Genomic DNA, 10,862 nt, shown 5'->3' on the forward strand with positions numbered 1-10,862 from the left:
CTGCGAATGTTAGCCTTAGCATATTCCCACCAGTCGCTCATACATTCAAAATAACATTTGTCATTTTTCCATGTGATGTAGGCATCCTTCAGCTCCGCCAGCACCTCCTCTCTTTCCAGCAGGGCACAATTCAACTTCCAGGAGCCTGGGCCAGGCGCGAAGCCGCTACCCAGGACTCCTTGGAAGAGAATGGCCCTGTGGTCTGAGAAGAAGCAGGGGACCATAGAATGCCTGGTCTGCTTCACTGTTCTAGAGGTAAACACAAAGTCAATGCGGGAACGCACAGAGCCATCGGGGCGGCTCCATGTATAATTCACGGAGCCGGACCCCATGGAACCCATAGCGTCCCGCAGTGATGCTTCGGTCACCATTTCTATAAGCAGTTTAGACGTCACATCAAGCTTGGTAGAGTTGCTGGTGCTGCGTCCATCCTCTTCCATGGTGCAGTTGAAGTCTCCTGCCATCACTACCGCCCTAGTGGTTGCGAGCTGCGGTCGCAGGGTCTGGAGAAGCTCCAAACGCTCATTCTTGAAAGGGGGGGCGTACACGCAGATAAGCCTGATAGGCTCACCTGCCCAGGAGCCGTCCACGACAAGTAATCTGCCGCAGACGAGCTCCTGAACAGAATCTAGCGTGAAGAGGCTCCCCCTGATAAGAATGGCGACCCCTGCAGACTTACACTCGCCCCCACCGGACCAATAGGAGGCGCCGTGAGACCACTGCCTGCCCAGATGTTTGTAGGACCTGGAGAAAGGAAGAGAGCATTCCTGCAACATGTACACATCACATTTCTGACTATCTAGGAAAGTAAACACAGACTGTCTTCTAAGCTTATCCTTAATACTCCTCACATTAATGGTGAAAATTGAAAATGACGCCATTAGTTGGGGAAAAGAGAGAGGTTAGGCAACAGTTCTACATTTACGTTACCACTCCGTCGGGCGGGGCTTCCTCGGCATCGGATGCCAGGTTCCCTTGCTCGGGTAGCGGCGAGCTGTCTCCCAGTATCCGGTCGAGTAAGGCGTCGGCGTTGGCATCCAGCTCCTCCTCCTCCTCCCTGCTGAATGCCTCCGCCAGCTCCTCCATTTCTTCTTCCAGTGGGGTCAGCTCGACCGCCAGTTTCTTAGAGGATTCGGAGTCCGCAGACGGGCTGTCGAGCTCCTTCCTCTTGCAGTTCCGTGTCTTCTCGGCACCTGCAGTTGGAGTAAGAGGGGAGGGGAGGGCGGGGAAATCTTCCTGGGAAGAAAGGTCAGGTGGGGCAGGGGTGGCTGGGTTGGGAGAGACAATGGGCTGGGTAGGAGAGTCGGAGGAGGGGTCAGGGAGGGTTGCGACAGTGGTAGGGATGGGAGTCACTGTCGCAGGGGGTGGGCTGGTGGAGATGGGTAGGGAGGTGGTGAGGGAGGATGGGAGGGGGGTGGGTTTGACAGGTTTCTTACCCTCCTGCGGTTTCTTTTCCTTCTGCGTAGCAGAGGGCAGCAGCTTGAGGGCAGGGTTGGCACGTCCGGTCACCACAGCTGAGTAGGTTCTCGACCTACTCGGGCAGTCCCTGTAGACGTGGTCCACTTTGCCGCACAGGTTGCAGGTTTTCCTCGTGGGGCAGTCTTTGGTCTCATGGCTGGCCATGTGGCAATTCTTGCATGCCGGGACCTTGCAGTCCTTCATCACGTGGCCCGTCCCGCCGCACTTCCTGCAGTTGCGTGGCTGGTCGGCGTAGTGGAGAAGTCCTTGAGATCCCCCCAGGGAGAAGCACTGTGGGAGGTGCTTGACTCCTTCTGGGCACGAGGTGTCCTTTTGCAGGACGACGATCACAGCCCACTTTCCAGTCCAGAAGCTGTTCCCATCCAGAACCCTTGTGGGGTCCTTCTTGACGGTACAGAACCGGCTGAGGAAGGTGACAATGTCCTTGATGGGCGTGTGTGGGTTCCTCATTGAAACCGTCACCCGCCTTTCCTCTCTTTGAATAGGGCAATTGCCCACAAAGCGGGAGAAAGGGGATTCGGGTCTCGCCGATTTCACTGCCTCCCAGTACCTCTTGCAGATGGCAAGGGAGGCGAAGGTGACGTAAAAGATCCCCTTCAGGTAATTCTGGATGCTGAGGGTTTCAGCGGTCGAGAAGCCCTGGTCCAGGATCATCTTCTTCCCAAAGGTCTCCACTGTCATGTCCGGCATCCGTCCATCCACCTCCTTCAACTTCATCACCACGGTGAATCTCATCCAGGGCTCCAGGGACGGTTTGTCTTTGGTGCTCACCTGGGTGGGTGCCGCTGGCGGTGTTGCTGCGGGGGTTGTGGCGCTGGGTGCGGCCGATCCGGTGGGGGCTTTGGCGGTTTTTTTCGCCGTCTTGGCCTGGCTCTTCTTGGCGAGGGTGGCCGGAGTGGAGGCAGAGGCTGGAGCAGCTGGGGCTGGAGCAGCGGGGGCTGGAACAACGGCGGCTGGGGCAGCGGTGGCCATACTCACGGATCCTTTTGGCGGAGAAGGCGGGGCGGAGGATCAGCGCTGTCGTCGAGAGGAGGAGAGGCGGTCGGTCGCTTCAGAGGGCAGAGCCAGCAAGTCTAGCCCTCCAGTGCAGGTAGGGGGCGCTGCAGAGCTTCTCCGGCGAAGTCCCTTTTCTCCACGCAGTCTTGCTGGCGGAGGGGGGTATCTTCTCCAGAGGGCAGAGCAAACAAGTCTAACCCTCTGCTGTAGCTGGGGAGCGATGCAAATCTTCACCCTCTTCAAGCGATCTTCTCCTTCTCCTCGCAGTCTCGACTTTCGATTTTTCTGGCTTCTCGGCCCGGGTGCAGCTTAGCCCTGAGAAGGACAATTGTCGGTCCAAGAAACAAGGTAGCACCGTCAGTCAGCGTGAACTGATAAGAACAGATACTACACTTGATCTTAGCCAAAAGGCCGAGAAGCGATAACCCGAATGTGGGCTGAGGGACCGGCGCAACCGAAACAGGATCTACAATCCATCATGGAGAATCACCCTCCCCCACGCACGCTTACGCTATACTATCTGCAGATTGACTTGACTTTGGTTGGCGGCGGCGATCCCAGCAAAGAAGAGGGAGAAGGAAGGAGAAGTCCGGACTGACAAGCAGGCAGTCACCCAGGCGCGCGCGCAACCACATTCCATCACTCACTCCTGCATCGTGAGTTTTCTCTCCTCTCCTGTCTTGCTGGCTGCTTGACTGACTGACTGGCTGGCTGATGCACAATCATTTGCATTTGGTCCGCCTCCGACAACCACACCCACCAGACGTCTGCCGCCCGTCCCGTCTGTCCCTGCTGGCTCCGTGCTTATCACATTGACACAATGCTATGCACTTGCACTTCATCACTTAAGCAGTGGGACATTCATTCTGCAATGGAAGGTTCCCTGGCTGCCTTGAACCTCCTGTCTCTAAAATCTGGATTGTTTCAACCAACCCGTTCATCCTGGCAGATTTCAATTTTTCACTACAGTGTGAGGGCTCTGTGATGTCATCATGATGCACACTCTATGATGTCATCATGATGCGACACATGTGATGTCATCATTATGCGACACACGTGATGTCACAATGTGCTTGGCTGTACGGACTGCATTTGCTTGGCTTGCTAACTGACATCCACTTGAGGGAGACACACACCAGGAGATGGATGCAGCATATACACATACTGCAGAGCTTGTGCCTTTAGTGCCTGTAACAGCAACTATCCACACCTCCTGCAACCAGCGTGGACACCACCGCCACTAAAATAAAAATTAGTTCCAAACATGACCAGGTCGAAAAGACCAGCCGAAAGGATGATCATGATAGTAAGTTAAAAATGTAGGAATTCATTTCGAAGTGGTAATGCTTCTTCGTTCGTACTTAGTTTGCATTCAAGAATTAGGCCTACGTAGGCCTCACATCCAAATGCTGATCAACTGTTTCAATTTGTCTTGTGCAGAAGGAGGGAATTCAATGGAGACAAGAAGTAGACGATAAATAAGACTCCACACAGTAGTTCACACGTGCTTTTATTCATCCATTGTAACATTTTAATAGACAGCAAAGATTGAATACAATTTTGACACAGTATAAAAAGCATGCTTACAAAATCCAAGAGTTTATCAATGCAGCAGGCAAAAAAACATTGCAAATCCTGGGGAATAAGCTGAGAAGTCATCATTCATCTATTTTTGGAATACAGATTAGGAAAGGTGCACCGGTCCCGGAGGTACTGCAATACCGGGTCAATGCGTGGAGTGGACAGAGCAAGCTCTTCTTCCATCTCCCTGTTCTAAAAATCCATTTAATATATGGCCCCCAGATAGGGGGCGTATCAGATATTAAACTGATAAGAACAGATTTTTTTTTTTTTTTTTATCGAAGCCCGAGGTGCGTGACTTCATCACCCAGTGTCTGTGACCAAACGTGCTGGGGGCGAAGGTTCTTGGACCCTCTCCGAAAGGAGAAGGGCCCCGTTACTCCCCTAACCCTCAGAGCCCGAAGGCCTACTGAGGGAAAAAAGGGACTGTGGGTCCCCCCTTGCCGAAGCGCGGAGGGACCCTCGTGTGTCCCCAGGGTTGGCCGAAGCTTCCCCCTGGGGACCGATATCAGCCTCTGGCCCTCCCCAAAAGGAGAGGGCCTCAGCAACTTAGGAGAGAAGGTGGCCCATAAGGGTCTCACCTTAACCCCAACAAAACCGTGACGTGACACACTACAAAAAACATAAAAAGTGCTAGTGCTGTGCGCAAGTGCAAAACACGTGAGTGGGCATAAATAAATAAATAAGCCCCAGCCAGAAGGCCGGGGGGTATAAAAAATTTTCCTTACCCTAGCCAAAAGGCCAGGGCAAAGGAAGTGGGTGCAGACAGGAAGGGTTGAAGTGTTAAGTGCTAAAGTGCCTTAGTGCAAAGGTGGCTCGAAACCCCAGTGCATTTCCGGCACCCCTGTCCCTTCCAGTTCCAGGGGCACGAAACACCTCGAGCTTCTAGCTGCTCCCGACCTCTCAGCCAGACCCAGTTTCATACCCACTCGGTGCCAGGGTCAACCCCCAGTACGAGAAGAGATACTAGACCAGGCCTTTCTCCACTCCACGCAAGGGGCCTTTTTTCATCCCCTTAGAAGGACGGTGGATACTAAGCCTAGTTTTTCTCCCCTCTCGACCAGAGGCAGCGCCACACCCCAGCATTTGGTACTCCACAAAGTGTTTCTCCATTCCACATCTAGGAACCTCTCACGCTCCTAGTGTAAGAACAGATACTCCACCCTGTGTTTCCCTCGAGCAGGTACTACACTTGATCTTAGCCAAAAGGCCGAGAAGCGATAACCCGAATGTGGGCTGAGGGACCGGCGCAACCGAAACAGGATCTACAATCCATCATGGAGAATCACCCTCCCCCACGCACGCTTACGCTATACTATCTGCAGATTGACTTGACTTTGGTTGGCGGCGGCGATCCCAGCAAAGAAGAGGGAGAAGGAAGGAGAAGTCCGGACTGACAAGCAGGCAGTCACCCAGGCGCGCGCGCAACCACATTCCATCACTCACTCCTGCATCGTGAGTTTTCTCTCCTCTCCTGTCTTGCTGGCTGCTTGACTGACTGACTGGCTGGCTGATGCACAATCATTTGCATTTGGTCCGCCTCCGACAACCACACCCACCAGACGTCTGCCGCCCGTCCCGTCTGTCCCTGCTGGCTCCGTGCTTATCACATTGACACAATGCTATGCACTTGCACTTCATCACTTAAGCAGTGGGACATTCATTCTGCAATGGAAGGTTCCCTGGCTGCCTTGAACCTCCTGTCTCTAAAATCTGGATTGTTTCAACCAACCCGTTCATCCTGGCAGATTTCAATTTTTCACTACAGTGTGAGGGCTCTGTGATGTCATCATGATGCACACTCTATGATGTCATCATGATGCGACACATGTGATGTCATCATTATGCGACACACGTGATGTCACAATGTGCTTGGCTGTACGGACTGCATTTGCTTGGCTTGCTAACTGACATCCACTTGAGGGAGACACACACCAGGAGATGGATGCAGCATATACACATACTGCAGAGCTTGTGCCTTTAGTGCCTGTAACAGCAACTATCCACACCTCCTGCAACCAGCGTGGACACCACCGCCACTAAAATAAAAATTAGTTCCAAACATGACCAGGTCGAAAAGACCAGCCGAAAGGATGATCATGATAGTAAGTTAAAAATGTAGGAATTCATTTCGAAGTGGTAATGCTTCTTCGTTCGTACTTAGTTTGCATTCAAGAATTAGGCCTACGTAGGCCTCACATCCAAATGCTGATCAACTGTTTCAATTTGTCTTGTGCAGAAGGAGGGAATTCAATGGAGACAAGAAGTAGACGATAAATAAGACTCCACACAGTAGTTCACACGTGCTTTTATTCATCCATTGTAACATTTTAATAGACAGCAAAGATTGAATACAATTTTGACACAGTATAAAAAGCATGCTTACAAAATCCAAGAGTTTATCAATGCAGCAGGCAAAAAAACATTGCAAATCCTGGGGAATAAGCTGAGAAGTCATCATTCATCTATTTTTGGAATACAGATTAGGAAAGGTGCACCGGTCCCGGAGGTACTGCAATACCGGGTCAATGCGTGGAGTGGACAGAGCAAGCTCTTCTTCCATCTCCCTGTTCTAAAAATCCATTTAATATATGGCCCCCAGATAGGGGGCGTATCAGATATTAAACTGATAAGAACAGATACTACACTTGATCTTAGCCAAAAGGCCGAGAAGCGATAACCCGAATGTGGGCTGAGGGACCGGCGCAACCGAAACAGGATCTACAATCCATCATGGAGAATCACCCTCCCCCACGCACGCTTACGCTATACTATCTGCAGATTGACTTGACTTTGGTTGGCGGCGGCGATCCCAGCAAAGAAGAGGGAGAAGGAAGGAGAAGTCCGGACTGACAAGCAGGCAGTCACCCAGGCGCGCGCGCAACCACATTCCATCACTCACTCCTGCATCGTGAGTTTTCTCTCCTCTCCTGTCTTGCTGGCTGCTTGACTGACTGACTGGCTGGCTGATGCACAATCATTTGCATTTGGTCCGCCTCCGACAACCACACCCACCAGACGTCTGCCGCCCGTCCCGTCTGTCCCTGCTGGCTCCGTGCTTATCACATTGACACAATGCTATGCACTTGCACTTCATCACTTAAGCAGTGGGACATTCATTCTGCAATGGAAGGTTCCCTGGCTGCCTTGAACCTCCTGTCTCTAAAATCTGGATTGTTTCAACCAACCCGTTCATCCTGGCAGATTTCAATTTTTCACTACAGTGTGAGGGCTCTGTGATGTCATCATGATGCACACTCTATGATGTCATCATGATGCGACACATGTGATGTCATCATTATGCGACACACGTGATGTCACAATGTGCTTGGCTGTACGGACTGCATTTGCTTGGCTTGCTAACTGACATCCACTTGAGGGAGACACACACCAGGAGATGGATGCAGCATATACACATACTGCAGAGCTTGTGCCTTTAGTGCCTGTAACAGCAACTATCCACACCTCCTGCAACCAGCGTGGACACCACCGCCACTAAAATAAAAATTAGTTCCAAACATGACCAGGTCGAAAAGACCAGCCGAAAGGATGATCATGATAGTAAGTTAAAAATGTAGGAATTCATTTCGAAGTGGTAATGCTTCTTCGTTCGTACTTAGTTTGCATTCAAGAATTAGGCCTACGTAGGCCTCACATCCAAATGCTGATCAACTGTTTCAATTTGTCTTGTGCAGAAGGAGGGAATTCAATGGAGACAAGAAGTAGACGATAAATAAGACTCCACACAGTAGTTCACACGTGCTTTTATTCATCCATTGTAACATTTTAATAGACAGCAAAGATTGAATACAATTTTGACACAGTATAAAAAGCATGCTTACAAAATCCAAGAGTTTATCAATGCAGCAGGCAAAAAAACATTGCAAATCCTGGGGAATAAGCTGAGAAGTCATCATTCATCTATTTTTGGAATACAGATTAGGAAAGGTGCACCGGTCCCGGAGGTACTGCAATACCGGGTCAATGCGTGGAGTGGACAGAGCAAGCTCTTCTTCCATCTCCCTGTTCTAAAAATCCATTTAATATATGGCCCCCAGATAGGGGGCGTATCAGATATTAAACTGATAAGAACAGATACTACACTTGATCTTAGCCAAAAGGCCGAGAAGCGATAACCCGAATGTGGGCTGAGGGACCGGCGCAACCGAAACAGGATCTACAATCCATCATGGAGAATCACCCTCCCCCACGCACGCTTACGCTATACTATCTGCAGATTGACTTGACTTTGGTTGGCGGCGGCGATCCCAGCAAAGAAGAGGGAGAAGGAAGGAGAAGTCCGGACTGACAAGCAGGCAGTCACCCAGGCGCGCGCGCAACCACATTCCATCACTCACTCCTGCATCGTGAGTTTTCTCTCCTCTCCTGTCTTGCTGGCTGCTTGACTGACTGACTGGCTGGCTGATGCACAATCATTTGCATTTGGTCCGCCTCCGACAACCACACCCACCAGACGTCTGCCGCCCGTCCCGTCTGTCCCTGCTGGCTCCGTGCTTATCACATTGACACAATGCTATGCACTTGCACTTCATCACTTAAGCAGTGGGACATTCATTCTGCAATGGAAGGTTCCCTGGCTGCCTTGAACCTCCTGTCTCTAAAATCTGGATTGTTTCAACCAACCCGTTCATCCTGGCAGATTTCAATTTTTCACTACAGTGTGAGGGCTCTGTGATGTCATCATGATGCACACTCTATGATGTCATCATGATGCGACACATGTGATGTCATCATTATGCGACACACGTGATGTCACAATGTGCTTGGCTGTACGGACTGCATTTGCTTGGCTTGCTAACTGACATCCACTTGAGGGAGACACACACCAGGAGATGGATGCAGCATATACACATACTGCAGAGCTTGTGCCTTTAGTGCCTGTAACAGCAACTATCCACACCTCCTGCAACCAGCGTGGACACCACCGCCACTAAAATAAAAATTAGTTCCAAACATGACCAGGTCGAAAAGACCAGCCGAAAGGATGATCATGATAGTAAGTTAAAAATGTAGGAATTCATTTCGAAGTGGTAATGCTTCTTCGTTCGTACTTAGTTTGCATTCAAGAATTAGGCCTACGTAGGCCTCACATCCAAATGCTGATCAACTGTTTCAATTTGTCTTGTGCAGAAGGAGGGAATTCAATGGAGACAAGAAGTAGACGATAAATAAGACTCCACACAGTAGTTCACACGTGCTTTTATTCATCCATTGTAACATTTTAATAGACAGCAAAGATTGAATACAATTTTGACACAGTATAAAAAGCATGCTTACAAAATCCAAGAGTTTATCAATGCAGCAGGCAAAAAAACATTGCAAATCCTGGGGAATAAGCTGAGAAGTCATCATTCATCTATTTTTGGAATACAGATTAGGAAAGGTGCACCGGTCCCGGAGGTACTGCAATACCGGGTCAATGCGTGGAGTGGACAGAGCAAGCTCTTCTTCCATCTCCCTGTTCTAAAAATCCATTTAATATATGGCCCCCAGATAGGGGGCGTATCAGATATTAAACTGATAAGAACAGATACTACACTTGATCTTAGCCAAAAGGCCGAGAAGCGATAACCCGAATGTGGGCTGAGGGACCGGCGCAACCGAAACAGGATCTACAATCCATCATGGAGAATCACCCTCCCCCACGCACGCTTACGCTATACTATCTGCAGATTGACTTGACTTTGGTTGGCGGCGGCGATCCCAGCAAAGAAGAGGGAGAAGGAAGGAGAAGTCCGGACTGACAAGCAGGCAGTCACCCAGGCGCGCGCGCAACCACATTCCATCACTCACTCCTGCATCGTGAGTTTTCTCTCCTCTCCTGTCTTGCTGGCTGCTTGACTGACTGACTGGCTGGCTGATGCACAATCATTTGCATTTGGTCCGCCTCCGACAACCACACCCACCAGACGTCTGCCGCCCGTCCCGTCTGTCCCTGCTGGCTCCGTGCTTATCACATTGACACAATGCTATGCACTTGCACTTCATCACTTAAGCAGTGGGACATTCATTCTGCAATGGAAGGTTCCCTGGCTGCCTTGAACCTCCTGTCTCTAAAATCTGGATTGTTTCAACCAACCCGTTCATCCTGGCAGATTTCAATTTTTCACTACAGTGTGAGGGCTCTGTGATGTCATCATGATGCACACTCTATGATGTCATCATGATGCGACACATGTGATGTCATCATTATGCGACACACGTGATGTCACAATGTGCTTGGCTGTACGGACTGCATTTGCTTGGCTTGCTAACTGACATCCACTTGAGGGAGACACACACCAGGAGATGGATGCAGCATATACACATACTGCAGAGCTTGTGCCTTTAGTGCCTGTAACAGCAACTATCCACACCTCCTGCAACCAGCGTGGACACCACCGCCACTAAAATAAAAATTAGTTCCAAACATGACCAGGTCGAAAAGACCAGCCGAAAGGATGATCATGATAGTAAGTTAAAAATGTAGGAATTCATTTCGAAGTGGTAATGCTTCTTCGTTCGTACTTAGTTTGCATTCAAGAATTAGGCCTACGTAGGCCTCACATCCAAATGCTGATCAACTGTTTCAATTTGTCTTGTGCAGAAGGAGGGAATTCAATGGAGACAAGAAGTAGACGATAAATAAGACTCCACACAGTAGTTCACACGTGCTTTTATTCATCCATTGTAACATTTTAATAGACAGCAAAGATTGAATACAATTTTGACACAGTATAAAAAGCATGCTTACAAAATCCAAGAGTTTATCAATGCAGCAGGCAAAAAAACATTGCAAATCCTGG

At 50.0% G+C, this 10,862-nt stretch overlaps 4 non-coding genes and 2 pseudogenes across 4 annotated transcripts; all 6 read right to left on the reverse strand.

Moving 5' to 3' along the window:
- Window positions 1–2,793: 2,793 nt before the first annotated feature.
- LOC134899798 (U2 spliceosomal RNA) lies at window positions 2,794–2,898 on the reverse strand (annotated as a pseudogene).
- Window positions 2,899–4,163: 1,265 nt separating this feature from the next.
- Window positions 4,164–4,348, reverse strand: LOC134899729 (U2 spliceosomal RNA). The gene has a single exon (XR_010173351.1). It is a non-coding gene; the product is annotated as a U2 spliceosomal RNA (small nuclear RNA).
- Window positions 4,349–5,154: 806 nt separating this feature from the next.
- Window positions 5,155–5,278, reverse strand: LOC134899841 (U2 spliceosomal RNA; annotated as a pseudogene).
- A 1,265-nt stretch (window positions 5,279–6,543) lies between these two features.
- Window positions 6,544–6,734, reverse strand: LOC134899657 (U2 spliceosomal RNA). Its single transcript, XR_010173308.1, has one exon. It is a non-coding gene; the product is annotated as a U2 spliceosomal RNA (small nuclear RNA).
- A 1,265-nt stretch (window positions 6,735–7,999) lies between these two features.
- LOC134899658 (U2 spliceosomal RNA) lies at window positions 8,000–8,190 on the reverse strand. Its single transcript, XR_010173309.1, has one exon. It is a non-coding gene; the product is annotated as a U2 spliceosomal RNA (small nuclear RNA).
- A 1,265-nt stretch (window positions 8,191–9,455) lies between these two features.
- LOC134899659 (U2 spliceosomal RNA) lies at window positions 9,456–9,646 on the reverse strand. Its single transcript, XR_010173310.1, has one exon. It is a non-coding gene; the product is annotated as a U2 spliceosomal RNA (small nuclear RNA).
- Between the last annotated feature and the right edge of the window lie 1,216 nt (window positions 9,647–10,862).

The sequence above is a fragment of the Pseudophryne corroboree genome, chromosome 3 (genome assembly GCF_028390025.1).
Source record: "Pseudophryne corroboree isolate aPseCor3 chromosome 3, aPseCor3.hap2, whole genome shotgun sequence".
NCBI classification, from domain to species: domain Eukaryota; kingdom Metazoa; phylum Chordata; class Amphibia; order Anura; family Myobatrachidae; genus Pseudophryne; species Pseudophryne corroboree.